Source organism: Pogonomyrmex barbatus, unplaced genomic scaffold (assembly GCF_055798465.1).
Source record: "Pogonomyrmex barbatus isolate J1 unplaced genomic scaffold, ASM5579846v1 scaffold27, whole genome shotgun sequence".
Lineage (NCBI taxonomy): Eukaryota > Metazoa > Arthropoda > Insecta > Hymenoptera > Formicidae > Pogonomyrmex > Pogonomyrmex barbatus.
Genome location: NW_028297124.1, coordinates 290,610 through 308,276, shown reverse-complemented (window position 1 = coordinate 308,276; position 17,667 = coordinate 290,610). Strand labels below are relative to the sequence as shown.

At 34.4% G+C, this 17,667-nt stretch overlaps 1 pseudogene; it reads right to left on the bottom strand.

Moving 5' to 3' along the window:
* Nucleotides 1–10,145: 10,145 nt before the first annotated feature.
* On the bottom strand, nt 10,146–15,765 carry LOC148936224 (uncharacterized; annotated as a pseudogene).
* Nucleotides 15,766–17,667: the final 1,902 nt, after the last annotated feature.

Sequence of the window (17,667 nt, the reverse complement as noted above, 5' to 3'; positions counted from 1 at the left end):
ATAGAAATATTAATAATAGAAATTGAAAGAATAGTGTTAGTCTCAGTAATAACTTTTGTATTACCACAAATGATTGTATTGATAATTTGCAATAACTTGATGCTCTACAAAATTTTTTATGTAATCGTATTTTGTACAGAGAGGTGTAAGAAAATCGAATGGGTCTTGTTTAATAGCAACTGAAAAGTTCTCTCCTAAAGATTTCCGTATTTCATAGGTATCCAAATTGTTCATTCTATGTTCATATCGATGTGCAAGTAAATTTAATACATTTAGTTTATCAATTTAATAATTGTTGTCTGATAATATGTAAATGCAATAAACATTGTAATACTGTATTTGCGTAACATGAAACCTTGTCTATATTTTGAAAACCATACATAATCCAATTAGTACCTTTTGAGAGCGCATTTTGAGCTGACTCTTGAATGGAAGTAATTGTTTTCAATAATATCCATGGAACATGTTTAACTTTACGATAACGCCCCTTCGAAGTAATTATTTCTGATTATATATTCGTTTTAGCCGATTATATTCTATAATAGCTTTTTCACTAGCAAATATGGATGAAGGATCAAAATTAATTAAATTCATCTAGAGATGTCATTCGGGATAAGGCAACATAAACCTGTCCGCTGTTACGTTCTGATTGTCCATCAATACATTTAAGTACTTTACTCTGGGATTGGACCGGTTTGTGAAATTAATCAACTCCGAATAGGAAATGAATTTTATAAATTTTATATCGTAGATCTTTCTTATTAATTTGATTATAATTTGGATGATTTATCTCGAAATCAATTTTTCTTAATTTATATTTAGGAAATTTGCTTGATTATTTTAGTTTTAGTTTTAGTTTTGACTTTCTAATTTTTTAAGTTTTAGGAATAATAGGAAGGAATCTTTATTTAAAATTATCGTTTGATTTAATTGAAATCTTAGTCTTTAATTTGAACTCTGCGCCCTCTTCTTTTGGGCATGAATATCTTGAAATTAATTATTTATTATTGAAACTCTAAATTCAAATTATTTAGTCACAATATCGTTGGCTGCGACTAAATGATACGCTACGCTATTATCAGCGATCGAATTTGGATTTATAATTATTATCTTGATTTTAATTAAGAAGTATTTAAGAAAGAAGAATAAGATTTCAGTTTTCTAATTATTTTAGTTTAAACCTTTTACCTTTATTTAGTTGAGGAAGCTTTTAAATTTAAATTTTTCCTAAGAGAAATATTATAAACAGAAATTTATTATAAATTTAAGAATTTAACCCTAAAGTCGATCACACACAACTTATGACTGAAAATATTCTCTGAATAAAACGAACTGAACTGACTATTGCTGCCGCCACGCCTAGCTAGCTGTTGCTTTTTCCGAAGAATTATTACTACTAACTACTGTTGTAGCTTCCTGAAGAACTACTACTAAGCGCTTTTTCCGCACGCATATTTATAAGTGGAAATGATCAGAACCCTCGCGCGAGCTTCTCACCACTTCTTTTTTTCGAACCCATAATTAAGAAGGAGAAAGTTCTTTCTCAGAGGTGTCATCTGAATCCTCGTTGGCAACAGCCAGGTAACATGGTACCAACAAGAATTCAATCAATAAATCAATATTTTTATCATATAGCACGCATTCCTTCATTTAAAATTATAAGATTTAGATAGCCGTGACACCTCTCCCCTTAAGTACCTTATGTTACTACTTATGAATAATACTAATTAATCTGATACAAAATTAGCTTATTTCTATACAGAGGTTAGCTATTATTATTATTATTATTATTATTGTATTTATATATTTGTTATTGTTTGTTGTTTTTTTTATTTATTATTATTTATTGTTTTGTTGTTTTTTTTTATTTACTTATTGAAAGCAGTGTGGTTTAAATATGAAATATGTTCCACTTTTCCTTTTTTTTTGGTTTGTTTGTTTGTCTGTTTTTTTTTTATTATTTTAGTTATTGTTGTTTATTCTAATGGGTAATAGGTAATTATTTGTTTATTTGTTACATATGTATTAAAATAAATACATTTCTTCTTTTATTGGTTTTGCTTCTAATATATAATTTCTTATACATTCTGCATAATCTATTAAATTTTTTAATTTTAAAAGTGTTTTATAACATATTGAGCATTTAATTTTTATGTCTTTATTGTTTTCATTTACTACTGAATAACTGTGCCATGCTCCAACGAGTATCTTTTTATATTCTATTGCGCCATCCTTTGATGGATCAAAAATCCTCGCAGCTTTTTCTTCCGGGAGGTGTGGTAAAATATGTTATGGTTATATTTGTCCGTTCCTGAAATATACTTCAGGTCCGGATCTCCCAGTATCCTTTTATAATTTTCTGTTTGTTTTTGTCGTTTCTGCATCTTGAAAGGAAATAAATTTATTATTATATTTATTTTATTAATTAATTTTTCTCATTTACTTACAGTACATTTAAATTCTGGATCTCTCATTAATTTTTTAAAATTATTTTCTATTTCTTTTTTATTTTTTTGCATTTTGTATTTATTGGTATAAAATTTTCAACAGTATATTCGGTAGAGTCTGTCTCAAACGAGGAACAGAATTGTTCTAAATGATTCTTTTATTCGGCAAGGCTCTTGGCTCTTAGCTATATTCTTATCTTATAACGCTTTTTTGTTTTAGGAAGTAAGGGTATTGGGTTTCGTTACGGACAAGTGTTTAGTGTGGATCTATTGCTTCTTATTTCAGTTTTTATGTATGTAGTGTATGTATGTCCTTGGTAGTGTATGCGTGTATACGCAATGTTTATGTGAATTTTTTTATATATGTATATTTTTATATTTTTATTATTATTATACTATTTTTATTTGGGAATTGGTTACATATTATGAGAATGAATACACATATTAAAAAAAAATAATCAATAAAAATATATATATATATATATATATATTTGATTTTATATTTTTATGGATTATTTTTTTTTAATATATATATATATATATATATATATGTTTTTTTAAATTACAAATTAAATTTTAAGTTATAAAAATAAAGTTATTTTATATTTGCATATTTGTATTATATATAAAATTATTAATTTATTAATACTGTATTATTTCTATATTATATTATTTCTATGTATGTGTATATAATATATAATTGTAGTAATTAGTTTTCAACATTTTCATAATTTGCATATCTATTTGTTTCATCTTTCCAATAAAATTTTTCTTCATTATTAATAAATTCTTCTACGCATTTAACATTGGTCTTGAGCTGGTCTTAAATTTAATACAATTTTTCCGCAACAATAACAATAATGTTCGTTTTATTCCTTCAATTTGTTCTTCGACCTTACAAAGCGTGTGCCAGTTCCTTACTTCTTCGATAAAATTGTGAATGTCAAGAACAATATCCCAAAAACATTCATCGCATACTCGTCTATAGGGTATGTCTCTTTCCCTGTAGATTGTCTCTCCTTCATTAATTGCCATTACGCACATTGTTGTTCCTCACAGTAAAGATTCATAGGCGTCTGGATGATTCTGTGGCAGTACGCCATCTAATTATGGCTTTTTTCCTCTTTTTGTGCTGGCAGTTTCATTTTCTCTTTTATATTATAAAAATTAATAAAATTTAATTTTTGAAAAGGTGTTGTAGCCACCTGTGTGAAGATAGCCCCCCAACATTGAAAAACATAAAGTTTCTATAGCTCATTCGATTGCTCATCGTTTGCACATGTATGCACATTTCGAATTTTCGTTTGCACACTTCTAGTAAAAAAGTTATTAACAAAACAAATTTCGGGGGGCCATCTTCACACTAGCCCCCCAATTATGAGTAAATTAAATAAAAAATAGCTCAATTGATAGATATTCGTTTGCACATTGTCAAACAAGTCGATTTTTCGTTTGCACACCTCTAGTTAAAAAGTTATTAACAATTAAAGTTTCGGAAGCGAGCGACTTCGGCAGATGAAATAGGAACAAGAATATTGTGCTTAAAATGGTATTATTCGATAGATTTTTGTTTGCACTTTTCCGAACAGGTCGATTTTTCGTTTGCACACCTCTAGTTAAAAAGTTATTAACAATTAAAGTTTCGGAAGCGAGCGACTTCGGCAGATGAAATAGAAACAAGAATATTGTGCTTAAAATGGTATTATTCGATAGATTTTTGTTTGCACTTTTCCGAACAGGTCGAATTTTCGTTTGCACACCTCTAGTTAAAAAGTTATTAACAAACAAAGTCTTGGGGAGCGGCAGTTCTACATAAAAAAATTCGTTTTCAGGATGAATTCCGAAGATACGCGATTCAAAATAGAACCAATCGATAGATATTCGTTTGCACATTGCCAAACAAGTCGATTTTTCGTTTGCACACCTCTAGTTAAAAAGTTATTAACAAACAAAGTCTTGGGGAGCGGCAGCTCTACATAAAAAAATTCGTTTTCAGGATGAATTCCAAAGATACGCGATTCAAAATAGAACCAATCGATAGATATTCGTTTGCACATTGCCAAACAGGGCGATTTTTCGTTTGCACACCTCTAGTTAAAAAGTTATTAACAATTAAAGTTTCAGAAACGAGCGAGTTCGATAGATGAGGTGAAAACAAAAATATTGTGCTTAAAATGATATCAATCGAAAAGTTGTGGCGTTTTCATTCATATTCGATTCTTGTTTATTTCTCATAAATCTATTGCATGTTCTCGCTCATCTTTAATATCTGTACCTAAACGTTATATCTTGTAATAACTGATAAGTTTAGCATTGAAATGCTTATTATTTGTTTTAATATAATAGCATAAATAAAATTTTTGATTGATGACTTTTTGAATCAAGAATTTGTAATTTAGTGCAATAGTATTAAAGAGTTATTTAAGAGTTATTATTAGAATATTAAATACCGCCGGCATTAGCATTATCCAAAGCGTACCACGTGGAGGTTGCTCGGTCGGTTTTACGCTTCTTTGTGTGTGTGTGTGTGTGTGTGTGTGTGTGTGTGTGTGTGTGTGTGTGTGTGTGTGTGTGTGTGTGTGTGTGTGTGTGTGTGTGTGTGTGTGTGTGTGTGTGTGTGTGTGTGTGTGTGTGTGTGTGTGTGTGTGTGTGTGTGTGTGTGTGTGTGTGTGTGTGTGTGTGTGTGTGTGTGTGTGTGTGTGTGTGTGTGTGTGTGTGTGTGTGTGTGTGTGTGTGTGTGTGTGTGTGTGTGTGTGTGTGTGTGTGTGTGTGTGTGTGTGTGTGTGTGTGTGTGTGTGTGTGTGTGTGTGTGTGTGTGTGTGTGTGTGTGTGTGTGTGTGTGTGTGTGTGTGTGTGTGTGTGTGTGTGTGTGTGTGTGTGTGTGTGTGTGTGTGTGTGTGTGTGTGTGTGTGTGTGTGTGTGTGTCATGTATGTATATAGAAAAAATTTTGGTGTAGGTAAATGTGAGCATAATCATTTGACATATTTGTGTAATAATCTGATTGATATTGTTTATAATATATTTCTTTCATCTTGAAATGCATCAAAGCGAAAACACAGTTACTGCGTTAATCTTATATATGCTATAACGGATGGTCTTACATGTTTAGTGGCTGCTGTTGTTGCCTGTAATGATACACATTTATTTCGTAGGTCATCATATTCTTCCCATAAGCCTGCATGTGTAACTCTATGACAATAAGCAATGTAATGCCCTAATGTTTGTTCGGCAGAACCGTTATAAGAAATCAATCCTATTAATTGATATTTCCCATTTTTTATATATAAATATGTTGGTATTTCCGACAGGGCTATGGGTGAATTTAAAAATCCCATTTTAGCTAAGAGTGTACTGTGATATGCATGTTCGACATCTATTAGCAAATGTGCTTCTGGATTTATATCATTCAATATTTTATTACCACAGGTTTTACACAATACTTCTTTATTGAAAAATATATCTACAGATTTTTGCAATCCGTTGTGCAGACCATGTGTAAGGATTGGTTTAGTATTAACCTCTATGATGGGAATATTTTTTGTTTCATTGTGATGACACTGTGTACACGAGTTCTTTTCTTTGACGCTTGGCGCATCGATTAATACTTTTGCAATGAATGTAGAGATATTACAAGCACAATCAATTACGCTTTTTTCTATGTCAAAAAGTGTCAGTAGATAAGAGAGTCTTTCAAAATAAAATGCATTACTGATACCATTAGTAACGTAATTTAACATTACTTGGAAGAATATTAAATCTTTATATTTTTCATCTATCGTCTGCTTATAGACAATGGAGTCTGCGTATGCTGTTGCTAATAATTCCGTTAAAGCATCAAAAGGACAGGTGGAGAATGCTTGTAATTTGGTTGTGCCAATTTTAATTGGTGGAAGTAACGAGCCGTTTTGAATGCAAGCGCCCTTTTTTTTACGGAGAGGACGATTGTGAATGAAAGTAATATCTGGGCAGGCTGTTAAATATTTTCCTCTCTTCCTTGCGATATCTACTGTGGCTTCTTCTTTTCGTTTTTTTGGTGGATTTAAACCACGCCAATTTTCTTCGACATCTGAATATGGCTCAAGATTCATAGCTGCTTCATCGATTACTTGAACGTTGCACTTAAAATTTTCCTTTATTTCAACGGAATTATCTTTTTTTATAGTAGCGCGATTGTCAAGCGCTGCCCGCTCAATTTTGCAGATACTTCAAGCGCTGCCCGCTCAATTTTGCAGATACTGTTAATAGAGCGCACATGTTTGATAATAAATTTATCTGCTCTTATCGATTTGCCTTCGTCGCAAAATGTGATATTTTTTATATCATTAAAATAGGCCTCTGATCTAGCGGACGAAGCTACGAAATATTTTGTTTCAGTTTCAGTTTTCTGCATCATGACATTTGTCCATAAAACGTAATATGTTGCAAATCGCATAAACGGTGTTACAAATTCTGGGCAATAATATGCATTAGGTCGCTGACCTGAATTTGCTTCTGCAGCGAAATTTTTTGCGCTATCGTGTAATTTTTCAAAATGAAAAGAATTATCATCCTCCATTGCATCTATTTCATCTATGGAATGATTATTATTGAAATCATTTTTTTCCGAATCTTCTTTCTCATTTGGATTTTCTTTTTCATCAATTGTAAAATTACGTATTATATTTAAAAGAAATTCCTGTTTATTTGCACACTCAGTATTTTTATCATCACATTCGCTAAGTGCTACAATTAATATTGAGTGCAGAATATCTTCAAATTGATCTTTTGATTGAATAGTAGTTAAAAATCCAACACATCGCATGTAAAAATCTTTAATTCGTGGAGCTTTCCCACGAAAACATTGCCATCTAGTAATCATTTTTATGACATGTGCGATGTCTAAACGTATACGACATATTGGCATGGTAACTTTCTCACAATTTAGATATTTTAAACATATTTGAAGATATTGAGATAAATTGCAACTATTAAACGCACGTGCAACAGCATTTAATAATGCAAATGAAAAATCAGTGATAATTTCATGCGGTATTTTATTCCCACAACGTAACCATTCACTTATCCAATATTGAATTGTATTAGCATCATGTTTTTCAGACAACATCTGAAATAATGGTACGATGCCACATATTCCAGCTGTAACAGCCTGATATAAAAAAATTGGACCAGATTTTTTATTCTTTCTGTCTATCTTTTGCACGAGCGAACTAGTAGCGTCAATAGAGATGGGATTATTCAATTTTATTATATCCTTATATATATCTATTTGTAATGGTGACCAATACATACAATAAAATTTGTCTAATCCGATTTCTTGTATTATACCAGCGTATTGAACATTATATTTTAAATTATTTATAGATTCGATAACATTTTGAATCTTGTGCACTCCTAATTCTTTATCTTTACCTTCTTGACGTGCTTTTCTTAATACATCAGTTGTATATAAATGACTCGGCTCAGGATCGCCATATTCCATCTCTTTCGTCATTTCGCGACGCCAAACAATTGCTTTTTTATGCAGAAGATCATTTTGCACTGATGTTCTTTCCGTGCCTTTCAATGCTCTTTTTTTTTCATGGGGTATTCCTCTTGTATCCACTGTTTTTACAAATAATTTTAAATCACTTCCTATTTCGGGTTTTTTAACAGAATGCGCGTTAAAATATGCACTACAATCTTTACATCTGCCAAAAATTGTAATATACATATTATTTACTGAATCGTATACTTTCGCTCTTCTGAAAATATACGCGCATGGGATTTTAGTTTTAAGCCAACATAGTTTAGATATCACATCTGTCCATCCTCGTTGTAATATCGAATATTTTCGTTTATTGTTACATTTGCCTTTTTCTTTGTATAATACTGTCTTCGGACCTATACGCTGCCATGTTTCAGCATCGATCGTTATAGTGTATAAAATAGTTGGACATTCATTGCCATTTTTCACACGCATTGTTCATTATCACTATGGATGATGCTTTCAATACTCTCGTTTTCTTTAGTGCTGTTCATATTACAAGATTCAAAAGAGAGTGAATGTTCTGTTTCTTGTACAATGGCAATACCTTTATAATTCATTACACGAGAGAGAACATTATTTCTGTTTTGCTTTAAGTATAAATACAGATTTGTTACTTGTATTCTGCTTTCTAAAGACCTGTCTATCCATATGGAATCAGATCGCGATTTAAGATTTCCATCTGTGAAACAATCTCTATCTTTTACAGCCTCAAATATTTCTTCTGCTGTTACACAGGCTTTACGAGGCATACTTATATCTTATTTTAATCGAAGACAATTTTAAACGCTGAGAAACGTAAAATCGAATGCGTAATCTCTACGCGTTACGCGGACTGAAAATACTAGACACACTATCTGAGACACACAGTCGCTGCTGTACCTCTGTTGCTCGCGCTATTCGGAATTAACAGATGACAAACGCGAAGCGTTCCCTCTCTTGCTAGAAACAAAATTTTGAGAGATGGAAATCTCGCGAATATTCGATATTGCCCTGTTTGGCAATGTGCAAACGAATATCTATCGATCTATTGGTTCTATTTTGAATCGCGTATCTTCGGAATTCATCCTGAAAACGAATTTTTTTATGTAGAACTGCCGCTCCCCAAGACTTTGTTTGTTAATAACTTTTTAACTAGAGGTGTGCAAACGAAAATTCGACCTGTTCGAAAAAGTGCAAACAAAAATCTATCGAATAATACCATTTTAAGCACAATATTCTTGTTTCTATTTCATCTGCCGAAGTCGCTCGCTTCCGAAACTTTAATTGTTAATAACTTTTTAACTAGAGGTGTGCAAACGAAAAATCGACTTGTTTGGCAATGTGCAAACGAATATCTATCGATTGGTTCTATTTTGAATCGCGTATCTTCGGAATTCATCCTGAAAACGAATTTTTTTATGTAGAACTGCCGCTCCCCAAGACTTTGTTTGTTAATAACTTTTTAACTAGAGGTGTGCAAACGAAAATTCGACCTGTTCGGAAAAGTGCAAACAAAAATCTATCGAATAATACCATTTTAAGCACAACATTTTTATTTCTATCTCATCTGCCGAAGTCGCTCGCCTCCGAAACTTTAATTGTTAATAACTTTTTAACTAGAGGTGTGCAAACGAAAAATCGACCTGTTCGGAAAAGTGCAAACAAAAATCTATCGAATAATACCATTTTAAGCACAACATTTTTATTTCTATCTCATCTGCCGAAGTCGCTCGCCTCCGAAACTTTAATTGTTAATAACTTTTTAACTAAAGGTGTGCAAACGAAAAATCGACTTGTTTGGCAATGTGCAAACGAATATCTATCGATTGGTTCTATTTTGAATCGCGTATCTTCGGAATTCATCCTGAAAACGAATTTTTTTATGTAGAACTGCCGCTCCCCAAGACTTTGTTTGTTAATAACTTTTTAACTAGAGGTGTGCAAACGAAAAATCGACCTGTTCGGAAAAGTGCAAACAAAAATCTATCGAATAATACCATTTTAAGCACAATATTCTTGTTCCTATTTCATCTGCCGAAGTCGCTCGCTTCCGAAACTTTAATTGTTAATAACTTTTTAACTAGAGGTGTGCAAACGAAAAATCGACTTGTTTGACAATGTGCAAACGAATATCTATCAATTGAGCTATTTTTTATTTAATTTACTCATAATTGGGGGGCTAGTGTGAAGATGGCCCCCCGAAATTTGTTTTGTTAATAACTTTTTTACTAGAAGTGTGCAAACGAAAATTCGAAATGTGCATACATGTGCAAACGATGAGCAATCGAATAAGCTATAGAAACTTTATGTTTTTCAATGTTGGGGGGCTATCTTCACACAGGTGTTGTAGCCAGGCCTACAACCAATAATAAAAGTAGTCCGCATGGCAACAAAATTAGGTTGCACGAACCTCGAAAAGTCTTTCGAAAGATTACACAAATGTGTGATCGCCGAAATCGCGACCAGTCTTTCGAAAGACGAAGAAATGCATCGCGAGAACATTGCGAAAAAGCTGATCAGCAAATTCCTAAATTTGATGATCAAATCGAGCGTGATATTGATTGATCAATATCACGCAACCGATCGACGCAAACGATCAGAATGCTGACCAGGCATCGATCAGACTATATAACCGGCTACACAAGGCGGAAGAGTCAGAGTCGGGAATCAATCAAACATTACGTGTCGTTCGGAATCGTTACTATAATTATCGCGCAAGATATTACACGAGCACAGCGAAGTTCACGCGAGCCGTACTATCAACGTCTCAGGTGACATACTCGGTCGACGGCCGCCAGAGTAACGCGATACGCGCCCGCCGACGTCTACCGTGTGTGTCTAACCGTGTGTGAAAGAAATAATATAAATATTAAATCCAAGAAATTGTGCAATTGTTAAATAAATCAAATATCATAAAGAAAGTGTGTTAGTGATTTTAAGAAGATTTCCTTCCATTCGTTTGATCCTGCTCGGAGTCCCAACTCCTTAGGCTTAACGGACCCGACTATCTCTAAAAATTAACGTTGTAGCCCATCCGGGGTACAACAAAGGTAATTTTTTAGATGAATTAAAAGTATTTTAAAATTTACCTGAATTGTTTTTGTAAAGTTATTTATTATTGATGTACTATTATAATTCTTTGCTCTTTCTCCTTGCACAATTGAACTTCGACTGTTAATTAACTCTACCGTAAGAATTCGTATCTGTTATCTTAGTTTATCGCTTGATACATGTTTTGTCTGATCGATATAGGACTCGCCTTTTGTGCTGTCTTTTGTTATCTCTTCTTATTATTACAATCGCGGGTATAGCGTTTGTTGAGTTTCATTGCGGATAAAAGTTTGACTTGAATTTTCAATTTCATTTTCTATTTCGACTTGTGTTTGTTGTTGTATAGGTATTTGTGTTATTTCTTGCTATTCATTTGTTTATTGATTTCCTTCTTCTAATCTTTTTCTTCTAATTTTCTTTCTTCTTGAGGTTTTTATTTAGCCTGATGTAATAAAAGATTTGTGAGTCCCAAAGCGCTCCGATGAGATATACTGACCAATCATAAATTGTGTGAAGTGCATAGCCATGAATTAGTGTGTCTATTATTAACTTGATTGTTCTTATATAGAAATACAATTCGATTAGTCCTGCACTTGCATTGCCGATAGATAGAAATGTTTCCCAAATTTTCTTCCATGCAGATTCCGTAATTTTATATAGAGAGTTTTCGTCGATAAGATGAGAGAATAATATTCCTTGAGATAAGGTTGGTTCTCCTTGCGCCACGAGCCATTGTGTTTAAAATTCCGTTCTTCTCTGTTGGAAACATGATATGGTCTTGTAAATTTTCGAGTTCGCTGTTTGTATATGCCGCTTGCTGCCAATGATCCAGGGTCGTTGTATTGCCAAGTCGATTTCGTCATCAGTGTTAGTTTTAATGGAGATTTGCTGTATTCCAGAATTGGTGTAATTTTATACCATCTATCGTTTAAATAATACATTGTTGAAATTATTCTGCTGCAAGTGATTTGCGTTCCGGGTTTGAAAAGAATATGAGTTCGTGGTGCTAAAAAGTATGTTTCATTTCCTTTTAATACTGATAATTGTTGATAATATTCCTTCGTATGATGAATTTTAACTTCGACTGGAGTACATTTGATTATATGGACAACGTCTCCTGATATTATTGCCATATATCCAGATCCTTTCATAATTTGATATGCGAAATCGTCTGGAGAATGTGTGGCTATGCTAAGCGCATTTTTCATAATTTGTTGCTCCAAATTGCACCGTTGTTTAAGTACATCTGTGTATAAATGATACATTTGTGTTCGTTCATGTGTCTTCATAAATAAATTTTGAATTTACATAAGCAAAAATATCTAAATTTTCAACTGATAATTTTCGTTTTTGAATAAAAATTCCTTCAATTTTAATTTCAAGAATTAATAATTTTGGATTTTCTGTTTTTATTAAAGTATATCCGCAAAGAAACTCTTCTTCAGTTTGAGTAAGTGTAAAAGTTATATTTTGAGTTGACAAGGAATAAATTATTTGTAATTTTTCATTTATGTTACTAATCATTTTGTTCGCTTTTCTTTCATATAATACGTCATAATAATTAAATTTACAAAAATTCGTTGGTATGGTTTCCCAAAAAGTATATCTACCTTCGATATCTATGCAATTTCTGAATATATTGACAAATTGTTCCTGTTTTTAAATAAATTTGATTTGTTTCAATATTTATTATTGCTTGATATGAAAATAAACTTATAGTCATTATTCCTTGTACAACTACATTTTGCCAAGTTCCATATGGATCTGAGTGTTCTAAAGCATTTTCCATCGGTTGTTACAGATCCAGCAAAAATAATTGGTCGCGAAGTTGTATAATTTACTTTTAATCCGTTAATTATGTTATTTATGTTTACAGTTAATGTCCCGGTTTTGAGCATATTTTTGCATTGGTCGAATGTTGTGTCGATTATATATTCTGTTTGCGCATTTTGTATAGTATATGTGAATACATGCCGCAATAATAAATTGTTCGCAAAATTGAGACTTTGCATTGTATAATATTGATAGATTCGAATTTTGACAATTGTAATAATTGAATTTTAGTTTCTTGTATTTGTGGTTCGATTATAGCGATATATTACATTCTTCTATTTCCATTAACGACAATGTTGTTACGTTCGGGTTTGACGTTCCGCAGTCAAAGCCGATAATTCCATAGCTTTATTCTATCAAGATGTTCTGCATGAGAATTAAGAGGAAGATTTTCGCTTCCATCTGTTTTAAAAGAAATATTATTATGAATGAAATTGAAGTTGTTGCGCGGTACAAGTTTAATTTCTTAGGTAATTGTCATTTTTTGGTTTTTCGAATTTTATTAGGATGAACACTCTTTGGTTTTCCTTTAAAAAGAATTTTGATATTTCCATTTTATAAAATATCTGTTATTATATGTAGTCCAGAATATTGATCTCCTAATTTTCCTTTTCTTGGTTCACATAAAAGGAAAACTTGATCATTAATTTGAAATTTTTGTGGATTAATTTTCCGATCATAATAATTTTAAATTTAATTTTTGAAGCTATTAAACATTCTCGAGCCAATTCTTGTAAGTTATGAATATTTATCATTAATTCACATAAATAATCGTCATATGTTTTTCCTTTTTCTGTATCATTAATTATTTCACGGGACGATTGTCTGGCCATTTTGCCAAACACCAACTCATATGAAGTATATCCAGTTGATTCATGTGTACTTGTATTATAAGAGAAAGTTGCATATTCTAATAATTCATCCCATTCAGTAAATTTATTAACATTATTTCAAATATTCAATTAATACTAAATGAGATCGTTCCAAAGCTCGATTAGCTTGTGGATAAAAGGAGGTTGTTTTAAATTGTTTAATTCGAAATTGTTTTATAAATCTTTTCATTAAGTTACTTATAAAATTCGTTCCTTAATCTGTTAATATAGCCTTAGGGGCTCCAAAAATACAAATAAAATATTTAATAATGCGTCAGCAACTTTTACGGCAGTTATTGATTTTAGATATTGCTAAGATATTGCTAAGGAAAATTTGGTTAAGTGATCTTGGATTGTTAGGATGTAGAAATTTCCTTTGAATTTCTGGTAAAGGTCCAACTATGTCCATTGATATTTTTTCAAATGAAAAAAAGAGTGTGTCAGTTATTAACATAGGTTTTGACTCGAACTAGCTTTTTTGACATTGTAAACATTGATTTATATAATTTCGAATTTCAGTCTTTAAATTATCCTAATAAAAATTTTGTCTAATTCGATTATATGTTTTAGTTACTCCTTTATGTCCTCCAATTTTTGATGAATGAGCTTCTTCTATTATATCTTTTCGATTTTCAACTTCCGGAATTCTGATTGTGACAAATTATTAATTTAACTGGGATTCTGATAATAGATTCTCAAATTCGATTTAAGATTTCTTTCCATTTTATATTTTATATTATCAATTTCTTTTGTTTTTGCAATATTTAAAATTTTAATTGAATTTTCTTTAATCGCTTCTCGTAATTTACTAGTTAAACAATGTAATGTTTCCTTAGTTATTTTTTCATTAATATTATTTTTGCAAATAAAAATTAAATGAATTTTATTTCCTTTCTTTACTATTTCAATATTTTCTAGTTTTCCTTCTCTAGTTTTAGGAATTAAATTTCTACTTTGTAATGTTTTTGATCCGTTATCACAAGGTTTGCAGTTAAAAAGTATAAATAATTTCCCTTTCGCATAAAATTTTGTCACGACTGTTTATTATACTTTGCTTTTGTCCGCGTGTCATTATCTGTCTTTCAATTGTGTTATTTATTTCGTCAAAAGTCATTTCATTGTAAGTTTCGTTTATGTCTTATTTACTGTCACTTTTTACTTCTTCATCTTCGTCAAATTTTTCTTCGTTATCTTCTTTAATATCTTTTTTTTCAATGTAGTCATTAATGACAATTTGATTCTTTGGATAATTTTTTTCTTCACTTTCTGATATCAAATTTTCTTGAACTTCTCCTTGATTAATTTCACCATTATTTTCTGTTAAGTTATCAAGAATTTGTAAAAGATTGATGGTATTTCTATTTGTGAATTTAAATTATTATGGTTTTGTAAATTTGATTCATCATAACTTTCTGCATCTTCGTAATTTGATTTCTGAATCTAGTGTTGAGTTTTGTTGTATATTGTTTTATGTTTGTTGTATATTGTTTTCTGTGTTGTTATTAAATAAATTTTCTGTCATCAGTTTCGTCTGTTTGATTTAGTGGATTATTATGTATTTCTGCCTAAAATGTATGTTCATAAAATAAAGGTTCATTTAATTCTTTTTTAGTAAATGGTACACTTTCTCTTTCTAATTTTTCTGTATTACGCGTCTGCATTCCTAAAAATCTCTGGTTCTTCCATCATTGTTCCTCTTCTTGGTGAAGATGGTGAAGATCTTGGATTCACGTTTCTGTACCTAGCTTCCTCATCTTCTAAACACTCTTCTATCTCATCGTACTCAGATTGTATCGATATATATTTGTTGTAAGGTTTCTGGATAAAGCATCAGCATTAGCGTTAATATTTCCTGGTTTATATATTATTTCGTAATCATATTCGACAGTTTTATTCTCCAGCTTGCTAAACGAGAAGTTGGATCTTTCAATTTATGAAACCAAATTTATGATCAGTTATAAGAAAAATTTTTTACCATATATATATATATATATATATATATATATATATATATATATATAAAAGGTCGAAAATGTTGAACAACATATACAATTGCTAATAATTCCTTTTCTATAGTCGAATAATTTTTCTCTGCATCATTTATAACGGTCTCGCTTTTCCGCGCGGAGAGCGGTCAGTCGGTTACCAGGGGGAGAAGCGAGGACGTTGGAGACAGAAAGGCGTGATTAAATTGTGAGGCGCGATTGCTAATAAATAATGATATTTATTTAACTAAGAGGGGTGCGATGGAAGGCACCGAATCGTCGCGTTAAATGTTCGTGGCCGTAGACGGGCGAGGCGGCGTTCGGCGCGCGGACAATGATAAATACAAAATAAGAGATCGCTCGGGCGGTCGGCGCGATACTGATCGCGGTGCGCAGTTCGGTGGCGCGGGGCGCGCGCGGCGGCGGCGGTGTCGCACGTGTTGTCGCGGGCCTTTAAATCGGCGATTTAAACGTGCACGCGTGTTGTCGCGGGTATTGTCGCGAGGGTGGATATTTCGCGAGGTCGGCGGATCGTTGAGATCGGAGAACGGGTGTGCCCGTTCCCTGCCGAGAGTGCTCGGCTGACGGGGGGTGTGCCCCTCGTCTGTTTGAGTGAACGCCGAGTGAACTCGGCCAGCCGGGGAGAGCCCCGGCTGTGTGCGGAGAAGAAGGTGGCGGTGCCGAGTGTACTCGGCTGACCAGGGAGTACCCTGGTACTCGGAGAGGTAGTATCGGGGAGAACCCCGGTACTCGGCGGTGAAATCTCGGAACGGCAGAGTCGGGTCGAGCGAACTCGACGCGCTGGGGAGACCCCAGCAACTCTCGGCTTGCCGTGCGAGCTACGGAGACGGCTTTCGGCCAGGCCAAGCGAACTTGGCGCGTTGGGGAGAGCCCCAACAATCTCAGGCTTGCTGCCGGTTTCGGAAGATCGTTTCCTCGAGGCGAGCTCTCGGAGACGATCTAGGAACAGGAGTAAACGGAGCGTGAGTGAGTGATTTCCTGTGGAGAGCGATGCCTTTTTATACCCGAGATCGACCTCGGTATTTTCGGTCGGATCGGTCGGATTGGTCGATCTCGGGGTTAGCATCCCTCTCCCCAGGAGCGGAAAAAAGGATCGGGGGGATGATTGGTTTTTTGGGTAGGGAAGGAATTCGTAGGGAAAGTAGCGGCGCGGTGCGGGGTGGTTGCGCGCTTGTGGACGCGGTCGTGGCGCGGTGCGGGACGCTCGCTCGGTTGCGTGGCGCGGCGTCGGTGCGGTGCGGGACGCTTTCGCGTTCGGTGGTACGGTGCGTGGCGCGGCGCGGGGGGGCGTTCGCGCTTGTTGACGCGACGCTTGGCGCGGTGCGGGGAAATACCACGAAAACATACGTGTTTTCGCGGTATTCTCCGACGCTTTCGGAGTTCGTGTGTACAAGAGATTAAAAAGGAGGCATTGCTGCCTCTTTGCGGCCACTGCCGCACTCCGCCTGATGTTCGGCGGTCCCCGACGGATGGTCGGTCGGGGGAAATCCGGAGGAGGAACGGAGCGGAAGGATGCGCTCCGTTACATCTCCCCCCTCCGTCGTAAGCCAGAAGCTAGTGGCTTACGTCGGCCTGCTGGAGCGCAAGGTCCCGTTTGCGTTAAAACGCAGGACATATTTTCGGCCCTGGATGTCGGCCCGATATTTCCGGTTCTTGTGTACCGCGTAATGCGGTATCGGTACGACCATTCCCGGCCATATCTCGACCGGGATTGGCGGAGGTCGTGTCGGGCCGGCGGGTTGAAGCGGCGGTGTCGGCTCGGCGCTGGTTTGAGTCGCTACGTCGACCATCCGTGGCTTTACGAGCGGTGGCGTATTCGTGGCCACCGAAGCGGTTTTGCTGCTGGCCGGGCGGACCGAGTATCCCTCCGTGGATCGTCGGCTTCGTTTCGGAGGCGGTGGTGGCGTCTCCGCGAGCCAGATGGCCTTGCGTCGCTGGGCCGCATCGGAGC